General features: G+C 44.0%; 1 protein-coding gene across 1 annotated transcript in view; it reads right to left on the reverse strand.

Moving 5' to 3' along the window:
* CLSTN2 (calsyntenin 2) overlaps positions 1–24,067 on the reverse strand; it is a 1,274,585-nt gene that overhangs the window by 189,991 nt on the left and 1,060,527 nt on the right. The gene's annotated exons all lie outside the window — the stretch shown is intronic.

A 24,067-nucleotide genomic window follows, 5' to 3' on the forward strand; every position in this document is an offset into this window, starting at 1 on the left:
CTGAACTGTGAGATTTGAATACCAGTGAACTTACCGCTCAGGACAGTTATACCAACGATAAGAAGAGGAGTACATCTGGAGCAATCTCTTATATTATAATGCTGGAACTGGTCACTATTTAAACCAGCACTTGGAGTGATTTATGACACATATCACTGAGACATTGCAAACAAGTTGCGGTGTGCGGCATAACGAACAGTGTTAGCACCTACACTATTTGTGACTGTCCACTTCTAGCAATTATACAAAACTATGGACTGCAGATTGTGACACAAGTAATATTATTTTTGTATGCGGTTTTCTCAAGTGTTTTATTCCTATATAGGATCTACTAATAAGGTTTATACTTCAGCTTATTGGTAACATTTTATATTGTATGTGATTTGTGGTTTGTGATTGTTTTTTAAAATACTTATTGGACTTGACAGGTCCTATCTGAATAAATATTAACATTGCACCCTATGGTCCAGAAGTTGTGAGTGCTCACTCCCTTGTTTTCCATTATCAATTTTTATTGGGTCGGGCACCCGATTCTTGAGTTAGTAGCACCCGTCATAGCCACTAGGTGTTGAGCCAACCACTCATTTATTTACTACAAAATATTAAAACATGATGCACTTACTTTTATCTAATATAAATGAGCTAAACAACAGGGTTTTGTCAGTAAATTCACATAAATTTACATTCAAGAAAAACAAAACAGTAACAAAAACGTCCCGAGTCTGAGACAAAAGTTGCAATTTACCACAGGAAATACAGCCGGACACTTCCTCTGCCAGTGACGGGAATGTCGGCTCCAGTAAACAGGGGACCAGGTCAGGCCAGACAGTTGCTGGTAGTGGGAGACTCAATTATTAGGGGTACAGACAGGGTGATCTGTCACATAGACCGGTATCGTCAAATGGTGTGCTGTCTTCCTGGCGCTCGAGTTCGACAAATCGTGGATCAGGTTGACAGATTACTGGGAGGGGCTGGAGAAGATCCAGCGGTCATGGTCCATATTGGAAACAATGACAAAGTTAGAGGTAGGTGGAGCGTCCTTAAAAAATATTTTAGGGATTTAGGTCAAAAGCTTAGGGCAAGGACCTCAAAGGTAGTATTTTCCGAAATACTACCTGTACCACGGGCCACACAAGAAAGGCATCGGGAGATTAGGGAGATAAACAAGTGGCTCAAGAACTGGTGTAGGAAGGAGGGGTTTGGGTTCCTGGAGAACTGGGCTGACTTTTTGTTCGGCTACAGGCTCTATTGTAGGGATGGGCTGCACCTCAATGGGGAAGAGGCAGCTGTTTTGAGGGAGAAGAAGGCTAGAAGGTTGTAGGAGTGTTTAAACTAGTGACTGGGGGAGGGTAATTACGTTATAGGAGGGGAAGATACTGCAGCTAGAGACCGGGGTAAGGTAATGGAACTGGGAGAGGAGTGGAAGGAGGGACAAGAACAGTTCAGTAGGAAAGGTGTAGAATAAAACATATACATAAACCTCTTAAATGCATGTATACTAAGGGATAGAGAGGCTAGGGGGGATCTGGTCGGCACTGACTGATTCACGCGCGTAACAAACACAAGGTGCATATTAAAATATATAACACTATGTATGAGGCGGCTGGGGCCAAAATGACATTATACTGTATGGGGCCACAAGGTGACATTATATTGCATGGGGCCACAAAGACATTATACTGTATGAGGCGACTGGAGACAAGGTGACATTATACTGTATGAGGCGGCTGGGGACAAGGTGACATTATACTGCATGGGGTGGGCCAAATGGTGACATTATACTGCATGTAAAAGAGTGTTTCTTCAGGGAGGAATAAAAGTACCAAACTTCAAAAATGCTAAATTTGGCCAACTAAGGGAAGCCACAGGCCTAACTAACTGGGACAAAGTCCTCAAAAATAAAAATACAGCCACAAAATAGGATATTTTTAAAAGCATCCTAAAATCTAATTGTGAGAGTTGCATACATTATTGGAATAAAAAGTTAAGGAACAGGATAATTCAATGTGGATAAATAGAACTGTAAAGAAGGAAATAAATGACAAAAAGAAAGTGTTTAAATCACTAAAACAGGAGGAAGGAAGCACTGAAAAACTATAAGGAAAAAAATAGAACATGTAAAAAACAAATAAAAGCGGCCAAACTAGAGGCCGAGAGATTAATTGCAAAAGAGAGCAAAACTAACCCTAAAATGTTCTTCAATTATATAAATGGTAAAAATTATAAATCTGAAGGTGTCGGCACTTTACAGTGAGATGGGGGGTGCAGAGAGCGATGAGGAGAAAGCAAAGCTATTAAATATTTTTTTCTCCACTGTATTCACTAAAGAAAATAAGTTTCCCATTAAAAGTGCCCTGTCTGACCCAGGAAGAAGTACAGCGACGTCTTAAAAATATTAAAATAGACAAAACGCAGGACCGAATGGCATACACCCCCGTATACTAAAAATACTTTGTATTTTATTTATTTAAATTCCTGATCATTCTGGACTTTGAATGGATGGACCTGAGGAGTAGACAACATGGAGGACCGATACTTACTGTGACCTAAGTGGGGACCAATCCACTTGTCTTTGTGACCATCTAGCAGTCTATCTCGAGCTGTAGGTTGCAATTCATTAATCTGGCCCGGCGCCTGAATTGCTGGGCACTGTTATTGTGGCCTACTTGTGCCACCTCAGCATACTGTGCTATATCTGTTAACCATACTTGTCTCTGACTGACGAATGGCAATTCGCTGACAGAAGGCCTCCCCGTACCTATGACCATAAGTAAGTAGATATCCTTTTTTTTATTTATTTTTCCTTGGGTCGCAGGATTGGACGGTCCTCCTCCTCCTCTTACTATCATTCGTGGATCCTAACTACCTATTATCACTCACTAAATTTATACCGGTGTATCTTTATCGGTATAATACACCCGTCTGCGGAGCCCACAGTATATTATGGGTCTCCGCCATCTTTACTATTGATTTGTTTATTTGTCTTTCATCCACCCCTGATGATCCCACACCATGGGGGAAACGCGTTGGGGTTTTTGTTATTAGTGTTAATACCATACTTTTTGTTATAGGGTATGCTTTTTAGTCTTGATGTACTTTGTACCTTCTGATCAGTATCAGCATCACTAGGGTTGTATACATGGTTCATCCTGTAGTTGTGTTTGTCCGTATGTCCACTTGGTTATTTACCATCAGGCCATCACCTCAGCCATTGGCAATCTACCACCAGGCCGGCACTCTGGCCATCGTCATCCTCCGAGGGCCTACTAGGAGGTGCTAGCGGAGGTTCGAGGACAGGGAGTCCCCACCATTAGGGGCCGTCCCTGGGCTGAGGTGTAGATTAGGGTACGAGTGTAGGGATATTCTCTCCCCCCTCTCCCCCCCTTACCCAGTAGTGGCCAGTTAGCTGGTGGTATACTGACCATAGTGATTGATGTATGTCCGTCCTTTATGTCAATATATCAATAAATATAAATCCTTGTGAGGGTTAATTTTTCTGCTGGAACTATTACTTTATTTTTTGACCCATTATAAACCTATATCTTTACCGGCTGGAATTAACTTTGAAGTTAAGCAGGTGGTTCTATCAGTGATTGTCAGCTATCTCTGTATACACAGTCATAGAGGGAAGGCTGACAATCTCTGATAGGACCATCCCTTGACTTAAAAGACCATGGTATGAACAAAGGAGATTTCTGAACACCTTAGAAGAAGAGTCATTGATGTTCACCAGGGTGAAAGCAGTTACAAAACCATCTCTAAAGAGTTTGGACTGGACCAATTCACAGTCAGACAGAATGTGTACAAATGGAGGAAATTTAAAGCCATTATTACCTTCCCAGGAGTGGCCAACTAACAAAGATAATGCCAAGAACAAGGAGTGTAATAGTCCATGAGGTCACAAAGAGACACAAGGTAACCTCTAAGCAACTAAAGGCATTTCTCCTAGTAACGTATGTTAATGTTCATGAGCCTACCCTCATGAATGATGACTATAAACAACAATGTGTTACTCTCAATCATAAATAAGCCATATTTCATTGGATACTGAATTATGGAAGTATCATCTCCTATAAGCATTGCTTTTAAAAGATCAATTTATCAGATATAGAGTGCTGTATGGAAGACCATATAGTGGAGAACAATATGGAGCTAGGTACTCTGTATACAGCATCCTGTGCTCAAGACATACTCGTTTCCTTATATTCAGAAAGCTCCTATACTGTACTATCCATACACAAAAAAATGTAATATTTATTTAACTGCAGAACAGAGGTAGATTGGAAAGAGATGGAACTTGTTTGAATTTTTTTTTCAAACTCTGTGCGTAACATTAACAACAGAATCCCATTGTTTCATGTTTTCTCCTATTACGTTATGTTTATTTCATCCTGGCCTTGGTATGCAATTTACAATGTGTCACTGTGCGCTTCTCTGTGCCTGAGTTGCTGCATAAGCTGGCTGCTTGTCTGCTTGTGTACTGGCTGCAGGCTGCCCTCCTATGTAAGCTGGTTACTTGGGGTTGCGTGCTTGCTGTGGTATCCGTGTTGAACCGCCTATGTATGTTTTCACTCCCTGATTGTGTTCTGTGGTTCTGTTCCTGTGCCCGGATTGTTTTATGCCCTCGCGTTCTGGCAATGGTGTTCCATGTATGCCAGTTGCCAGGGGCAACGTCCGGTGCTTCTGCTTGTGTTCTGGTCCCTGCCTGATAGGGTTAATCCTCCTGTATTGTGGGTCTGCCTGCAGGTGCACTCGTTTAGCACCTATTTTTCCCAGTGTGTCCTGTTCCTGTGGTCAGTTCTGGTTTAGTTAGTCTGTCAGTCTGTTCTTGTTTACTCTGTTCTGTTCTGTGAGTATGTCAGTCCTGGTCCTGCATGCTGGGTGTAGTCCCTTGTCGCTGACCCAAGAGGCTTTCTGGCTACACTTCCTACACGTTTCCTGTCTGATCTGTGCCTGTTCTGTGATTATGTTATGCCTTGATTTTGCTATGCCTTGTGTCCGTTTGCTTAGCAGAGCTTATCTGCGTCTGTTTCTGTCCATGTCAGTTTCTGTCCGTGTAGGTATCTGCTTGTTTTATGTCTGCCTTCGGGAGAGAGTCCCTGGTTTCCCCGGAGGGGTAATCACCATCCGTGTGCAGCTCTGCCTGGGGCCACCTAGCTTCTACTTTACTAGGGGTGCAGGCATCTGCTTCTGGTTCTGTTCTGTCCTAGGTTCCAGCGTCTGTTGTTCCTGGTTACCTGTGTATTCCTGATTGTTACCTTCGTAGGTATCTCTATGTCTGCCTTTTCCTGCTGCAACTGACTCGGTTTACGCTCTGTAGTAGCCCCTGGCAACTACTGTGGCTCAAGTCTATCCTCACCACCAGAGGCGCTAGTGAAGACTGGGTGTTGCTTAGTTATGCACTTCCAGAGTATTGCCAGTCAGTGGCACAGTGGGTTCACACCCGCTGATCCTTGCAGTACATTTTGGTTTCCTGGTTCTATCATTTGCTTTTATTACTTGTGTAATAAATTCCTGCTGTACCATAGTCTGTTTCACCTGTGCCTGTTTTCCAGACATTACAGGGGCTTACCCAGGGTCTCCAACACGTGACACAATGAAGGGTTTAGAGTACTGCACATCTGAAGTCTGCAATATTACCAAATGTTGCATTAATTGTGATTGACTGCCCAAACTATTGTCAGAGTTAATGCAGCAGAGGAAATCAGGTTTCTAATGAGCCTTTTATGTCTACAAATATTGATCTATGTTTCTATTAATAATTCTCCCCGTAAGAAACTTGATGCTATATGTTAACTTTTCAAAAGTATTTCAATAAAAGTCAAATAGTATAGAAAAATGAGAACATTTAATTTTTCATGCATCTCTGGGTTAAGGAGGTTTATATGAAAAAATTGCAATTAGCTGATAAAAAGTAAACTCTCAATTAACTTGTTGCCAGTATGCTTGAATGCTCGTTATAAGGCAACCTGAAATACTCTTGTCATTAAGGTTACTTTCACACTGGTATTTTGGTTTCAGTTTGTGAGATTCATTCAGGGAGTGTATGTATGTGTGTGTGTATATGTCCACTAAAGGAATCCGCACTGTCGCATTTACAGTCGCAAAATTTGGCACACAGGTACATCAGGTGTCCGGGAATGTTTTGGACCGGGTCTCAGCTCTCAAGGTCGTACCGTTCCTGAGATATTCCCCAAAAATTCAAATATGACATATCACATGACCTACATTAGCCAATAGAAACTTGCAGGTCTTTCTGCTCATATACCAACTGCTATACACACGGTCACATGTTCCTTATCAACTAATAGAAGCTTGCAGGTTCTTAGTCTCCACATACACACAGTTTTACACCAGGTTTCCATAAAAAACAGCAATTTTTCTTCACTGCTGTAGGTCAGCTTTAAAGGGGCAGGGCGCTGTGGATGACACTGTTAAGGGAGCAAAGTGCTGTGGAGGTCACAGTTCAGGGGGCAGGTAGGGTGGTCATTCATGTCACACTCAAAAGACGGACATAAAAACCCTGCCCCAAGGTCCCGCTAAATTCACGGCCCCAACATGGTTAGGCCACGCCCCTCCACTCCTCAGCTGACAATGACTTCCATTATACTTTGGTGCTCGCTAGAGCACCTGAGCACCCCAGCTCCCGAGCACTATGGTGCTCGATTAACACTAAAAACTATATACGCAATATATGCACAAAAGTACTGTCTAAGCACTAAGCCCTGTCCAACAAACATACCTTTCTCACTGATGGCTGACTGACTTCAGTTATACAGAATTTATTTGTGCTGCATCTCCTCAATCCACCCTCCCTTCTTCTCAAATGGTTACAGAATAGAGTGTAGCACATCATCTTGTCCCACTTATTCTGTACAAATTATCTTTTACTTTTTAACACTGCTATTGCTTAGCATAGCATTAGCTGTATGCCTGTGTACATCTAGTGTCATGCTGAATGACAGTTTTATCAGTTGCTGTTGCGTTCCAAGAGGTAAAACTGTACAGTAACTGGAAAACTGCTTTTTATCGAAGGTCCCTAAAGTTCCACATAGCTCAGATAAAGCACAGGCTGAATGACTTCTATACCTGTCCAAAGTTATTTGATAAACAACTCTGCATAGTGGCAGGGTTTCTTTAAGGTATGGTCCGTTGAGGACCATAGGGGCATATGTGTCCTAGAGCAAAAAAATATCAGCCAAATTGGTTCAAATGATAAAATCTCTCAAAAAAACATTTGTTGCAATTTTTTTATTTATTTTTTGAAGTTTGTACACTTCAGTTGCTGTAACTGAGCCATTTTCATGAAATAACTGGCAAAAAACTAAATCCATTTGTTGATAAGAACTAATATTTTGACGCCAAAAAAAAGTATTTTACGTTCTTAATCAGATGATACAGGCAATTAGAAACATGGGACAAATATGTCCCTTGGTCCTCAAAAGGTTAAACAATAAGACGCACAAAACTGAAGATAAACATTCTTTCCTGTAACAATCAATCTGCTCAGCTCTAAAGTTGAACGATTTTAGGGAAAATTTGATTTGCCATAAAGCCGAATTTCCTTGTGCTTTGTCTCAGCGAATTGATTTTCCTTGAATAGCGGTAAAAAAATAAAAATTTAAATCATACTTACAGATATAGCAGGGTTAACACACAAACTCTTAACTCAAATTTCTTAACTCATTGTGTTATCTTGAAGCAAAAGCCATTGAAAAGAAAATTGAAGTTGTTTGCTTAACACATTAAGTTTAGATAATACGTCTCAGAAAGCATGCGTGTTAGACTACTTTCACACTGGCGTTCTGGCTTTCAATTTGTGAGATCTATTCAGGGCTCTCACAAGCGGTCCAAAACGGATCAGTTTTGCCCTAATGCATTCTGAATGGAAAAGGATCAGCTTGCATCAGTTTGGCTCCGTTCCGCCTCCATTCTGCTTTGGAGACGGACACCAAAACGCCGATTGCAGCGTTTTGATGTCCGTCTGATGAAACTGAGCCAAACTGATACGTTCTGACACACAATGTAAGTCAATAGGGATGGATCCGTTTTCTATGTGTAATGACCGGCGTCACGCACAGGGAGGGAAAAGGGAAAGCCCTGCCCAAGGGAGAGGGAAAGGTGGTGACCCCTGACTCACCTTGCGGCTGGCACCTGACTGCACTGACGTCCCTAGACGGGTTCCTCACCCGTGCGGCGATCACGTGCCTAAACCCTGGCTTTCCCTAAACTGAGCCCTAGATAGTGAACGGGCCGGTGGGATCGCTAGTCCGCACCACTGACACTAAGAGGGAAACACCAAGGAGAGGACAGACAATACAGACAAACATATAAACCCAGGTGGGCGACCACAGCAGACCACAAAGGTCCAACAGGGATCTGGAGGGAAACGTTCTGGACCAACAACCAGAGAACGCAGCAACACAGCACCAGTGGGTCAGTATAGAAGTCCAGGCAGGAAGCTCTATATCTGGCAACCAGAGAAGTGTGAGAGGGGAATATAAGGAGGTTGGGAGTGCTGGACAAGGAACAGCTGAGGAGAAGGAGCTATGGATCCCTGAGTGAGCCAAAAAGGGTTGCAAAGCAAACCCAGAAAGCTACCAAAAGGAAACAGCCCTATATTACATAGAGCGCGCAGCCAACCGCTGCGACTTCCTGACCCCGGGTATAACGGAGTCAGGCGTGGGTCTTGACACCCTCGTGACACTATGACACAATAAGACGGATACAACTTGGCTATATTAAAGATAATTCAAACTGATCCATTCTGAATGGATGCAGATGGTTGTATTATCTGAACAGAACCATCTGTGCAGATCCATGACGGATCTGCACCAAACGCAAGTGTGAAAGTATCCTTAACTCTACTACATCTGTATCCATTTGACCATGAAGAGCTGTCTGCCGGCTGTGACGTCATCACAGGCTGTGCAAGATTTTGCGCTAGATCTTCAATCAAGATAGCAACGGACAGCTCTTCGTGATGAGGTAAGTATGATTGTATTTATTTATTTTTATTTTGCAGATGCAGTGATCAGCTACCTGTTTCCACCAAATATTGATTGAGGCCTGCAATATACCTGCTTTCACAAAATACTAATTAATGGGTTTGATATAACTGTTTCCACCAAATATTGATTGAGGCCTTTGATATACCTACTTCCACAAAATTACTGATTAAGGGGTTTGATATAGCTATTTCCACCAAATATTTATTGAGGACTGCGATATACCTGCTTCCACAAAATATTGATTAAGGAACTTGATATACCTGCTTCCACACAATGCTGATTGAGGGCTGCGATATACATGCTTCCACAAAATACTGATTAAGGGATTTTATAAACATGCTTCCACAAAATACTTATTGATGGCTGCTATATACCTTCTTTCACAAAATACTGATTAAGGGGTTCGATATACCTGTTTCCACCAAATATTGATGGAGGCCTACGATATACCTGCTACCACAAAATACTGATTAAGGTGTTCAATATACCTGTTTCCACCAAATATTGATGGAGGCCTGCAATATACCTGCTTCCACAAAATACTGATTAAGGGATTTTTTAAACCTGCTTCTACAAAATACTTATTGATGGCTGCTATATGCCTGCTTTCACAAAATACTGGTTAAGGGGTTCGATATACCTGTTTTCACCAAATATTGATTATGGCCTGTGATATAACTGCTTCAATAAAATAATGATTAAGGGGTTTGATATACCTGCTTCCACAAAATACAGATTGAGGGCTACAATATGCCTGCTTCCACAAAATACTGATTGAGTGCTGCAATATACCTGCTTCTGCAAAATACTGATTAAGGGGTTCGATATACCTGTTTCCACCAAATATTGATTGAGGCCTGCGATATACCTGCTTCCACAAATACTGCTCTTCTCCATGGACTTAGGCACAGGGTAATTTTGAAAATGACAGGCAGAGAAAGAGGCAGGCTGTTATGCAGAGGTGGTAGGGGTTGGGCAGGTGCACCATGTCGGATCCTAAGTGGGAAGTTGGAGAAGGCGCGTGAGATTACTTCAAAGGGCGCACCAGAGTTGGTTGAGTGGCTCACTCACCCTTCCGCTTCTGCCCCCTTCTCATCTTCTGTATCTGCACCCTCCTCACTCTCTGCTGTGTGCACCCCCAAATACACCACCACCAACATAGCCCCTCCACCTATGGACAACCACCTTAAGAATTCACCTGGCCTCCCATCACTGAGCCCATTAGAAGCAACGCCATCAGAACCCATAAAGCCACACTCCCGTCGCTCCCCGTCCTGCCTCTTCTCCTTCTCCTCTCTCCTCCCATTTGTCCTCCACTCTACCTTTCACCGTGCTATTATCGCGCTCATCTGGCAGAAGGCTGGATTCCGTGGCCCAAATGTTCGAGCGTAAAAAATTATGATGCCGGATAACCTTCTTGCTCAATGGCTGATCGCTGGCTGATCGCTGGAACTGCTAGCCCGCCAACTACTGCCATATAAACTAGTGGACTCGGAGGCCTTTAGAAAAAATGTGGCCATTGGCACACCGCAATGGAATGTCCCCGGAAGGAAATATTTCTCCCAGAAGGGCATCACCGAGCTATGTGGCCACATTCAGCAAGTGAATATATCTCTAGGATGTCGGCGCCAAGATACATCTGACCACAGACACGTGGTCTAGCAAACACGGGCAGGGAAGGTACATAACTTCTACTGCCCACTGGGTGAACCTTCTGATGGCCATCAAGCATGTAACCCGTGGCTCCCGTGTGGATTTAGTGTTACCGCCAAGGATTGCATACAAGCCTAGCTCTTCTTCTCCTACTCCATCCTCCGTCTCCTCCTCGGCTAACTCCTTCTTTTCCACTGCTACCGCCTCTTCCGCTGCGCCCCCCAAGTTCCCCATAACCTATTTGATGTCCCAGGTTAGATGTTGCCATGCTGTGCTGCAGCTGTTGTACCTGAAATCTAAGAGCCACACCGGTCATCCACTGCTTTCAGCTCTGAGGTCACAGGCCGAACAGTGGCTAATCCCGCTCAATTTACCGGTTGGTAAAGTGGTGTGCGACAACGGTGCCAATCTGCTGAGCGTGCTGAAACAGGGCAAAATGACATACGTCCTGAACTTAGTTGTGCATTGATTCGTTGCCAAACACCTTGGGGTCCAGGACGTCTTGCGGCAGGCCAGGAAAATCTCAGGCCATTTTAGAAAATCGGCCTTGCTGATGTTCAGTGGCGATACCACTTGCCCATCAGATGTCTGATTTGTGACAGCACAACGTGCTGGAACTCTACCTTGTATATGCTTGATAGGCTGCTCCAGCAGCAACGCGCTGTTAACGACTACCTGTACGAACTCTGCAGCAGGACAGCTTCTAGGGAGCTAGGTTTCTTTTTACCGTGCCAGTGGCTGCTCATGCGCGACGCATGCAGACTTCTGCTGCCATTTGATGAGATCAGTCAAAGCCAAGGCGCCATCAGTGACATCTTACTTTACGCCTTGTTTCTGGAGTGTGCATTGCGTCGTGTCATTGATCAAGCCGCCGAGGAGCAGGAGCTGGAAGATGAGAAAGTTGCAATGCTGAATGAATTCCCAGTGGGAACTACTCCATCTGAGACAAGTCAGCAGGAGTCTGAAGAGGAGTCAGAGGAGGATGGCATCTGGGGGGTAGAGGAGGAGCAAGAAGAGCAGGCTTTGAGGGGAACTTTAAACTTTTCTGGGAACCCTGGGGTTGTCCGTGCCTGGGGGCAGGAGACCATTCTCCTGGGCGATGAGCAGGAGCCAGGGTGCTCCACCGCTTCCAATTTAGTGCAAATGGGGACCATCATGCTCCAGTGTTTGTAGAGGGACCCCTGTATAAAAAACATAAAGGGCAAAGACCAGTACTGGGTGGCAACGTACTTAGACCCTCAGTACAAACACAAAATGGCGAAAATGTTACCAGCATCACAGAGGGCTGTCAGAATGCAGCATTTCCAGGCCTTGCTGTGAGAAATGCTGCATTCTGCTGTTTTGGGCGCTGGCAGAGGAATTTCCATCTACAGCAAAACAGGTGTGTGTACCAATCCTACCGTGCCTGCAAGAAGAGAGCCGCCCTCCGGATCCAGCCTCATTGAATGCCTAGACCGACAGGTGTCCGACTACATCGGGTTAACGGGCTGATGTGGACGCTCTGAGAAGCGAGGAACCCTTGGACTACTGGGTGTGCAGGCTTGACCTGTGACCAGAGCTGCCACAATTTGCCATGAACTCTTGGCTTGCCCCTCGTCGAGTGTCCTGTGCGAAAGAACGTTCAGCTCAGCAGGGGGGATCATGACCGATAAGCACACTCGCCTAGCTCACGACAGTGTGAACTGCCTAACATTTCTAAAAATGAATGAGGCATGGATCTCAGAGGAAATCAACACAGGGAATTCTGTCAGGTGAATGCCTAATTTTGGGGCCTATATTGGCCTGCTGTAAAACTTGTAACCAGTGACCACCTAATGTACCTCCAGCCACATCATCACAAGTTCTTTTCTGTCAGGTGAATGCCTAATTTTTGGGGCCTGTAATCCCATGGCCTAAATTTTCTAGACTCCAGCAGGGCAAATGTTTTACCGTTTGCCTTTAAGATGCATACAAAAGGCCACTGATTAAAATACATATTTTTTGTGATAATTTTTGTCATTGATCCCACTATAGTTTGTCACTGTCCATGTTGTGGGACTATTTTTGCACTTCTAGTAAGTATTTGGTGGCTGCAAATAGGACTTTTCAGGTTCGCCTGCTATTAAAGTGAATGGGGTCCGCGAACCCTCCCGTACAATGTTCGTTCATCACTACTGCTGGGTAACATGATTAGGATAAGCCTGGTGTATCTGAGATTAGTGCCTTAGCATTGGAGCTTGCATGAAATAATTCCAGTTACATATTTCTCTCTGGTGGGAAGATGATTTCATTTCGCTTCATTTGTTCAAAGCGTTTTCACTCATTGAGGCATGTGGGGAGAAATCATACCAGTATTAGTTATGCAAATCTGCACAGAGCAGGTTCACTGCCACTGCTTGCTTTCCCCTGCAGAAACATGCTCAGTTTCTGTAAATACTAAGAATGTCAGGGTACATGGGGATTGCAATCAATGGAAAACATGCATGTGGCTCATTACAGATACATCCCATGGAGGATGTTTTACTAAAGCCCTGTATTTCATGAATAACCAGGAGTTTTCAAAGCTTTATATTAATTTCTAATAACATAAGTACAATGACTAGTGTTGAGTAAATCGAGCTTTGGATCACAGATCGGAAGTTGATTCCTTCTAACACTCCATTTTAATGCTATCAGAGACCTGTCTCCGTACATCTTTAAAATGTATTTCCTGGGTGAAGGTAAAATTAGTTTCACCTAAAGTCGTACGAGACTTTGGTGAATGAATTTGGTATTAATTTCTTTAAAAACTTTTAAAATAGCAATCCGAAGTCAGGTTTGGTACCTCTATACCAGTACCAAACCTCATTTCTTATTTTTCTTTTTCAAATTCTTTTTATTGATTTCCAAAGAGAAGGGAAAATTATAGAAACAAGTCACAGGACACATCAGCAATACATGGATAAAAAATATCAGCAAAGAATATCAGCGCGGTAGAGCACAAATGTAAAAGAAAGGAAAAAAAAAGAAACAGTTAATTATGTCTGAGATACAATCCACGACATTTACTGGGGACTTGTATGCCCATGAAGATAATAACAGCAAAGTAAGACAGGAACTACTGCCACTGAAGGGGATACTCGTCTCCCAGACATTATCACGATACTTGAAACCTCATAATGAAGTCCTCACATTTGTGTTCAAATTATGTCTACCTGAGTGGGTTTCCTCTGTCCCCTGCACTACTCCTCTTCATTTTCAGACATATGTCCCCATCTCTCACATGAGTTTACCGTTTTGCGGCTCATAAAAGGGGCGCCGTGCAGTGGGCCAGGGAAAGCCAATTCGCTGGATGTACTCAGTAAATTGTGCCTGCTGTAGGAGAAACTTTGAAGAAAACTAGAACAAACGTAAAAACAAGACAGAAAGGATTGGGAGGGAAAAATAAGAGGCAGGGTGGTGGAATAAGGTGGTGGAGGGGAAGGGATGGAAAAAAAAACGTAGGTAGGAGGAAAGAGGAGGATGAGGGGGTACCGTTAAGCATAGTGTGGAAGTGCTAGTTACTCAATATATTGAGGAGGAGAAACCCACCACTACATGTTAGATAACTCTGTGATTAAAATTTACTTTTTCTGTGTTAACCAGTGGTAACCGACTGTATAGTGTTTCTAGAAGATAACCATTTTACCCAGGGGGACCAGATTTTTGTGTATTTGTTGTGAGTCCTCAGTTCCCAATGCGATAATTCTTCTAATCTGGAAATTGAGGTTACTTTTCCTAACCATTGAGTGCTGGGTAAATTCCCTTGTGTTTTCCAGTTGGCTGCTATAAGCAGTCTGGCGGCCGCCAGAAGGATTCTTAGTAGACTTTTTTCATAGGAGGTAAGGTCATGTGGAAGCAAGTTTAAGAGTGCTATTTCTGGTTTGGTGGGAATTCCCAGCTGCTTTTTCTCCAGTATACAATTGATATAGTCGAAGATTTGTGACCAGAACGATTTTATTATAGGGCAGGACCACCAAACCTCATTTCTGATTCCAAATTTTAAATGTTTTTAAAGATGTAGAAATTAATAACGAATTTATTCACCAAAGTCTTGTGCAACTTCTCGTGAAACTAATTTTGCCTCCACGGATGCAATTAATTGTAATGCTGTATGGAGCAAAGTTTGAGTTGCTCAAGCCTAACTCACCATTGCATTTACAATCACAAAGTACATTTGACACACAGGTACATTAAGTGTTCGGGAAGGTTTTAGACTGGGTCTCAGCTCTCTAGCACGTATCGTTGCTAAGATATTCCCAAAAAATGCAAATATGGCACCATCACATGACCTACATTAGCCAACAGAAGCCCACAGGTCTTTCTTCTCATATTCCAACATTTTTCTTCACTGCTGTAGGTCAGCTTTAAAGGGGCAGGGTGCTGTGGATGACACTATTAAGGGAGTGGAGTGCTGTGGAGGACACAGTTAAGAGGGCAGGCTGCTGTGGAGGTCAGTGTTAGGCGACAGATTGCTGTAGAGGCCACTGTTAAGGGAGTGGTATGTTGTGGAAATCACTGTTAAGGAGATGGGGTACTGTGGAGGTCACTAATAAAGGAGCGGCTGCTGTGAAGGTCACTGTTAAAGGGGCAAGCCGCTGTGGAAGTCACTTTTAAGGGAGTGGGATGCTGTGGAGGTCACTGTTAAAGGGACAGGTGCTGTGCAGGTCTCTGTTAAGGGGGCAGGGAACGGTGGAGGTCACAGTTAAGGGGATGGTCCACTATGGAGGTCAGTATTAAGTTTTGGGGTGCTGTAGAGATCACTGTTAAGGGGGCAGGGTGTTGTGGAGGTCACATTTTAAGGGAAAAGACCTCTGTGGAGATCACTGTTAAGGGGAGGGTTATTGTGGAAATCACTGTTAACGAGACAGGGTACTGTAGAGGTCACAAATAAACAGGCGGCCACTGTGAAGGTCACTGTTAAAGGGACGGGCGCTGTGTAGGTCACTGTTAAGGGGGCGGGCAACTGTAGAGGTCACAATTAAAGGGGCAGCTGCTGTGGAGGTCACTGTTAAGGGGGCAAGTTATAGTGGAAATCACTGTTAAGGATACAGGACACTGTGGAGGTCACTAATAAAGGGACGGCTGCTGTGGAGGTCACTGTTAAAGGGGAGGTCTCTGTGGATATTACTGTTAAGGGAGGAGGGGACTGTGGAGGCCATCATTAAAAGGGCAGCCGGGTACTGTGAGGTCACTGTTAAGGTAGTGGGGTACTGTGATGTCACTGTTAAGGGAGCAGGGTACAGTGGAGGTCACTGTTAAGAGAGTGGGGTACTGTGGTAGTCACTGTTAAAGGGGTAGTCGCTGTGGAGGTCTGTGTTAAGGGGGATGGGAATGGTGGAGGTCACAGTTAAGAGGACTGTAACCTATGGTCAGTGTTAAGGGCAGGTGCTGTAGAGGTCACTCTGAAGGTGGGGGCCCCTGTGGAGGTCACTGTTAAGGTAGTGGGGTGCTATGGAACTCACTGTTAAAGGGGAAGGCTGTTGTGAAGGTCAAAGTTAAGGAGGTGGGCTGCTGTGGAGGTCCAATTTTAAGGACACATGGCACTGTGGGGGGTCAGTGTTAAGGGGTGGGGCTGTGGAGGTCATTCTTAAGGGGGCAGGGTATTGTAGATGTCACTGTTATGGGGGACACTGTTGATATCTTTTAACTACAAACAGAAACATTAAATGAAATAGTTAATTATAAACAGTAAAATTCCTTCCGTTGGGCATGAAAAGGGTGCTTTTAACTGTGGGACAAGCTCTTTTGTTACCCATGGCAGTGATTTTAGAATGTGAGCCCCTTTGCTTAGTCCTCCAAGTTCAGTTTGAAAACTGTCAGATGCACTGTCAATCCTTGAATTGCTCCATCTCCCCTTCCCCATCAATCCCTATTGATCTTATTTTAAATAGCTACTCCATATTTCCATCCATCCATAATAACACACATCCTATACATGCACAATTTAAGAGGGAATACTTATTAAAACTGCAGTTTCTAGATTCGGGCATGTAAGTCCTGCCTCGGGAACTCCCAAACCTTTTTGAATCCACCCACTTATGGATGGTGATTACATGAATACTGACCCTTTTTTTTTAGCAGGCAGAGCTAGCAAATTTTGGGCTATGAGAAGGATTAATTGAGTATTCTCAGTAGTAGGTCAGGTATTAATTTTCAATTGCCTTTTTATTTAATTGAGCAACTATTTAAATCTTTGTTTACTTGTACCATATACATACTTGTGTATATAGTGTGTTGCACTGTGCCTACAGTATTTTTATGTTCTGCAGTTTTGCAGGTCAGCTGGATGGACAGGTCACTGTGTCTTATGGCGCCTTTGCATGCGTGGTGCTGTTACTCTGCTAAAGAATGAGAGTATTCTCTTTCACCGTTACAGGGAAGGTACAATGAATTGGATAGGCTCAGGAAGTGCCTGAGTGTGATGAGTGTGCCTGAGTGTCAATGAGGTGTGGTACCACATAAGAGGAAGGGAAAGAAAAGTGCCCATTGGGGATATAGGGATGAGTAAATCGCTCAAGATTCTATTCGGGTTCAATTCAGCCATATCTGTCAACTGGTTTGTGTCTGAATCAATTATTTTTATATATGGTGTGCTTTAAGGGGACAACCACTAGAGTAAATAAAATAAATTATTCTCACATCTGTCTAAATAAGTACTGTGCTGAAAATGTATTGGTGGAACGTCCCCTTATTAGTTAAGAGTATTCTGATGTTTGTCAGTCTATGATTAAGACTAGAGAACCCCTCAGATGCCGTGTTCAATGCTAATCGTGACATTTGACAGTCCCATTGAGGCCTTTCAGGGGTTAATGATAGGTTAAAAAAACAAAAAACTAAACATACTAACCTCATCCATTTGCTCGCGGAGTGGAGGTCATGGCCATCTTGATTGAAAAAAAAGTGCCAAATCTTTTGTGCGCTCACATGATGAGGTTAGTGCACCAGAGTTATGACGTGGTAAGGTCACACATCAGTGTTTGCGAGATTTGACATGTTTTATTCAATAAAGATGGTCGTGACTAGTGTTGGGCGCGAATATTCGAATCACGAATATTAATCGCGAAAATCGGCACTTCGAGAATTTGTGAATATTTAGAATATAGGGAAATATATTCGTAACTTTGAATATTCAAGATTTATTTTCATCAGTAACCTCCCTTTTTGCTTGTTGGCCAATGAGAAGGCTGCAATGTCTTTTTCTGAGTTTAGCAACATCCCTAGCAACCAATAGGAAAGCGGCCTACCCCTTACTATATAAGACCCTCCCCAACAGCCATTTTCTAGAGTTTTTTAAAGTTCTGAGAGAGACAGTAGTGTCATTGCTGTGCTCTGTGCTTTCCACACTACATTAGATAGATAGTCAGATAGCTTATAGATATAATACAGATAGTTAGTGGGAGATAGTCAGTGTAGGTTAGATAGTGATATAGTGTAGCTGTTACAGTGCAGTATGCTAGGTAGTGTGATAGGTTCTGCTGTCCATACATACATGCAGACCTGCTAAAATGTGAAGTTTTGTGTATTGCGCCTAAATATTTGCCTCATTAGTGACGATTAGCGCAATTGCGAATACATTGGAGCACTCTAACTGCATATAAAGCCATTTTTAATGTTCTGCTGTGCCAACCATTTTCTCCAGCCTCAGGAAACTTCTAGCAGCTTTGCAAATGTAGCAAAAGTGACCCACCCCTTTATTTCTCGCTCTTTACACCAATATTACATTGCTAATTTTTTGCAACCAAGAAAATAATCTTGAATTTGCGAATTTGAGAATATATGATGAACATTCACCCAAATATTTGTGAAATATCGCAAATTCGAATATAGCCCCTGCCGCTCATCACTAGTCGGGACGGCCTCTCCGCAAGCAAATGGATGAGGTGAGTATGTATTTTTTTTATTTTTACCACTATTTCAGGAAAAATGTATTTGCTTTCATAAAATGCAAGGAAATTCGGCTTTGCAGCAAATCAAAATTTTCCTGAGATTCGGATCTAAGTCTACTTTATTAACTTTGATTTCCTCAACACCAATTAAGACACTAGGGTTGAGCTAACCCGGTCTGTAAAGTCCGGGGTCGTACCGAACTTTAGCTTTTTTGGACCCCGGACCCGAACATTTCAGTAAAAGTTTGGATTCGGTGTTCGTCGATTTCTTGGCGCTTTTTGAAAGGCTGCAGAGCAGCCAATCAACAAGCGTTTAACTGTGTGACCTTAGAAGCCATCACAGCCATGCCTACTAATGGCATGGCTGTGATTGGCCAGTGCAGCATGTGACCCAGCCTCTATATAAGCTGGAGTCACATAGCGCTGCACGTCCCTCTGCTGTTACTAGTGTAGGGAGAGGATGCTGCTGCTGTGAGGGATAGAATAGGACAGAATCTTTAATCAGAACTCCAATTGAACTCAGCGATCTACAAAGATTTAGTTGTGTGGGTGCAGTGCACAATATTTTTACCCTGACCTGAGCCCAGTGCCAGAGAAAAATAACTTTTATCCGCCTGTTAGTTAGGTGGGCGGCGGCCACCATTTTATGCAAGCTCAGTGCTCCAGTACTGCATCTGTGCTTTTGTGACATTCAAATCCAAGCTTGAAATACTGCAATTTAAGCTAGAAATACAGCTATAATTTTCTGGGTTTTAAAAAACACCCTTTTTGGGCAAAATACACAATTTTACAGCCCTTGCTGCATTAGCATGTGTGAAATTCAAGCGTTATATACAGCTTTCATATTCTGTTTTTGGGCAAAAAAATTAATATTGCAGCCCTTGCTGCATCTGTTATTGTTAAAAAACAAGTTTGAAATACTTCAATAATTTTCTGGCTTTGAAAAAAACACCCATTTTTGGCAATAACCTTCATCTTGGGCCTCTGCCGCATTTGTCAGTGTGCATTTTAAGCTAGAAATACAGCTCTAATTTTCTGTGTTTTAAAAAATACAATTTTTGTGCAAAATACACAATTTTACAGCCCTTGCTGCATCGGCACTTGTGAAATTCAAGCGTTATATACTGCTGTCATATTCTTCTATAAAAAAAAACACCCATTTTGGGCAAAAATCTTTAATTGTGGCCTAGTCTGCATCTGTACGTGTGAGATACACCCTTTACATACTATTGTTCTATTCTGCTTTTAATAAAACACCCATTTAGGGCAAGATCCTACATTTGAGAAATATGAGGAGAGCGTCAAATAAGGGACGTGGCCCAGGTCGTGGTGCTGCTGGTGGAGCTCCTGTTGCAGGGAGAGGACGTGGACGATCTGTGCCAGCTACACGCACAAGTGAAACCCCTTCCTCAGGTGCGAGTAGGCAACAGAACCTGCAGCGTTGTTTGGTCGGGCCTAATGCGGCTCTACGAATTGTGAGGCCAGAACAAGTACAGGCAATAGTAGATTGGGTTGCTGACAGTGCCTCCAGTTCCTTCACATTGTCTCCCACCCAGTCTCCTGCTGAAAGATCAGAGTTGGCACCTGCAGCCGAGGTCCATCAGTCTTTCACCTCACCCCCTTGCAAATCAGCCAAGCAGTCTGAGCCCCAAGTCATGCAGCAGTCTCTTCTGCTTTTTGATGACTCTGTTAGCAGGGTTTCCCAGGGCCATCCACCTATCCCTGCCCCAGAAGTGGAAGAGATTGAGTGCTCCAATGCCCAACCACTTATCTTTCAAGATGAGTACATGGGAGGACCATTGCAGCACGTCTCGGATGATGACGAAACACAGGTGCCAACTGCTGAGGCTTTCGAAAGTGTGCAGACTGACAAGGAGGGCAGGGGTGAAGACTGGGTGGAAGATGATGTGGAGGACGATGAGGTCCTCGACCCCACATGGAATCAAGGTCATGCGAGTGACCTGTGTAGTTCGGAGGAAGAGGGGGTGGTCGCACAGAGCCACCAGCACAGCAGAAGAGGGAGCAGGGTGCAAAAGCGGAGCGGCCATCTCCTAGACAGTACGCCTCCTACTGCCCACCGCAACAAGGGACCGAGCACACCAAAGCCAGCTCCAAGGAGTTCCCTGGCATGACAGTTATTCAGACAATGTGCTGACGACAAGACACAAGTGGTTTGGATGCTGCGCAATCAGAGCCTGAAGCGAGACATAAACGTTCTTAACCTGAGCACAACCTGCATGACCAGGCATCTAAGTGCCAAGCACGAGCTGCAGTGGAGTAGACACCTCAAAAACAAAGAAAGGTCTCTGGCTCCTCCTGCTTCCTCTTCTGCTGCAGTCTCAGCCTCTTCATCCACCCAGCAAACAGAGGATCTGCCAGCAACACCACCATCTGGGTCACCAAGCGTCTCCACAATGTCCCACGGAAGCATTCAGCTCTCCATCTCCCAAACACTGGAGCGGAAGAGGAAGAGGGGTAAACGACAGCAGGCAGTTTTAAAACGTATCTGTTTGAGGGACAAACCCCACACCGCGCAGGAGCTGTGGACGGGCGTTGAACAATAGACCAATGAGTGGTTGGTGCCAGTTAGCCTCAAGCCCGGTCTGGTGGTGTGCGATAATGGACGAAATCTCGTAGCAGCTCTGGGACTAGCCGGTTTCATGCACATCTCTTCTGCTGAATTTGGTGATGCAGAAATTCCTTAAAAATTACCCCGATATGTCAGAGCTGCTGCATAAAGTGCGGGCCGTCTGTGCGCGCTTTCGGCGTTCTCACCATGCTGCTGCTTGCCTGTCAGTGCTGCAGCGTAACTTTGGCCTTCCCGCTCACCGCCTCATATGCGACGTGCCCACAAAGTGGAACTCCACATTGCACATGCTGGCCAGACTGTGCGAGCAGCAGGCAATAGTGGAGTTTGAGCTGCAGCACGCACGGGTGAGTTTCTCTGCGGAAATGCACCACTTCAGCACCAATGACTAGACCTCCATGCGAGACCTGTGTTCCTTGTTGCACTGTTTCGAGTACTCCACCAACATGGCCAGTGCCGATAACGCCGTTCTCAGCGTTACTATGCCACTTCTATGCCTCCTTGAAAAAACTCTGCTGGCGATGATGGAAGAGGATGTGGTACAGGAGGAGGAGAAAGAGGGATCATTTCGTAGGGCTTCCGGCCAGTCATTCACAAGTGCCTCTGAGGGTGGGTTCCTGCACCCACAAACGCCAGATACACAATTGTCCAGCCAGGGCACAGTTCTGTAGGATGACAAGGTGGAGGATGAGGAGGAGGAGATGGAGGAGGAGGAACCTTGTTCACAGCAGGGTGGCAACCAGACCAGCTCATGGCTATCACTGGTGCGTGGCTGCGGGGATACAGAGGACACAGACGATACACCTCCCACAGAGGACAGCTTTTCGTTGCCTCTGGGCAGCCTGGCACACATGAGCGATTACATGCTGCAGTGTCTCTGCAATGACCGTCGAGTTGCCCACATTCTAACTTGTGCTGATTACTGGATGGCCACACTGCTGGATCCCCATTACAAGGACAACGTATCATCCTTAATTCCGTAACTAGAGCGTGATCGTAAGATGCTCGAGTACAAGCGCACGCTGGTAGACGCGCTGCTGGTGGCATTCCCACATGACAGCGGGGGCACAGTGGAAGCACAAGGCAAAGGCAGAGGAGGAGGAAGAGGTCACCAACGCAGATGGGGCTCCGCCAGCACCTCAGAAGGTAGGGTTAGCATGGCCGAAATGTCAGCACGCCACAACAACCAGCACTACCAACTGATATGGAACATCTTAGCAGGAGGCAGCATTTCACCAACATGGTGGAACAGTATGTGTGCACACGCCTACACGTACTGAATGACGGGTCTATTTCATTCAACTTCTGGGTCTCCAAATTGGGCACATGGCCTGAGCTTGCCCTTTACGCCTTGGAGGTGCAGGCCTGCCCTGCAACCAGTGTATTATCTGAACGTGTGTTTAGCATGGCAGGGGGCGTTATCACAGACGAGCACAGCCGCCTGTCCACAGCCAATGTGGACAAGCTTACGTTCATTGAAATTAACCAGGCATGGATCTCAAAGGACTCGTCCGTACCTTGTGCAGAATAGACATGTATACTGGCCTTAACCAGCAATTGCTCATTCTTGTATTTTGGATATTTCACACTCTTTTGGAGTGTACCCTAATAAATAAAAAAATATATAAAAATTAAAACCAAAAACCAGTGTTGGTTACCTCGTCCTCCTCCACCGCTGCTTCCACCTACACTGCTACGTCCACCACCTCCTCAAACTCCTACTCCATAAGGACCTCCACCTCATAAAGCAATTATTTTTTCTTCTATTTGTACGTATTTTATTTGATGTCATTTCACTAATTTGTCTGTTACATTTTCGGATGAAATTCACCAAATTGTGTGTGTGATATACCACTGATATACCTAGTAGACAGGTTAAAAAATACACTAATTTGTCTGTTGCATTTTTGGGTGAAATTCACAAATTTTTGAGTGTGATATACCACTCCTTTACTTATAAAAACCTATAAAACAAACACTGAGAATTGATAAGCTATAAAAAATATTGTTTATTGAAGTACATGATTAAAACATACAAAGGGAGATTACAGTCAAATCCATAATTGAAAAAAAGGGCGGTACAATCCTGGGAGAGTCTCAGGGCAGAGGGTCTCATTGATACCATATTCCTACATTTTACACTGATTGGTGTACTCTGATTGGAGGAGTATTCATTTAAATATAGTCTCTCTAGTAGGAAGATTGTACCCCAGAGGAATGTTTCTACCGAAACGCGCGTTGGGGTGTGCGGTCTTCCTGTGGAGTTATTACCTTACAATTACGGTATGTGACCTTTTCTGCTTATTTGGTATATACAAACCGGATTCCCAAAAAGTTGGGACACTATACAAATCGTGACTAAAAACTGAATGCAATGATGTGGAGGTGCCAACTTCTAATATTTTATTCAGAATAGAACATAAATCACGGAACGAAAGTTTAAACTGAGAAAATGTACCATTTTAAGGGAAAAATATGTTGAATCAGAATTTCATGGTGTCAACAAATCCCCAAAAAGTTGGGACAAGGCCATTTTCACCACTGTGTGGCATCTCCCCTTCTTCTTACAACACTCAACAGACGTCTGGGGACCGAGGAGACCAGTTTCTCAAGTTTAGAAATAGGAATGCTCTCCCATTCTTGTCTAATACAAGCCTCTAACTGTTCAATCGTCTTGGGCCTTCTTTGTTGCACCTTCCTCTTTATGATGCGCCAAATGTTCTCTATAGGTGAAAGATCTGGACTGCAGACTGGCCATTTCAGTACCCGGATCCTTCTCCTACGCAGCCATGATGTTGTGATTGATGCAGAATGTGGTGTGGCATTATCTTATTGAAAAATGCAGGGTCTTCCCTAAAAGAGATGACGTCTGGATGGGAGCATATGTTGTTCTAGAACCTTAATATATTTTTCTGCATTGATGGTGCCTT

This window comes from Bufo gargarizans, chromosome 4 (assembly GCF_014858855.1).
Source record: "Bufo gargarizans isolate SCDJY-AF-19 chromosome 4, ASM1485885v1, whole genome shotgun sequence".
Taxonomy (NCBI): domain Eukaryota; kingdom Metazoa; phylum Chordata; class Amphibia; order Anura; family Bufonidae; genus Bufo; species Bufo gargarizans.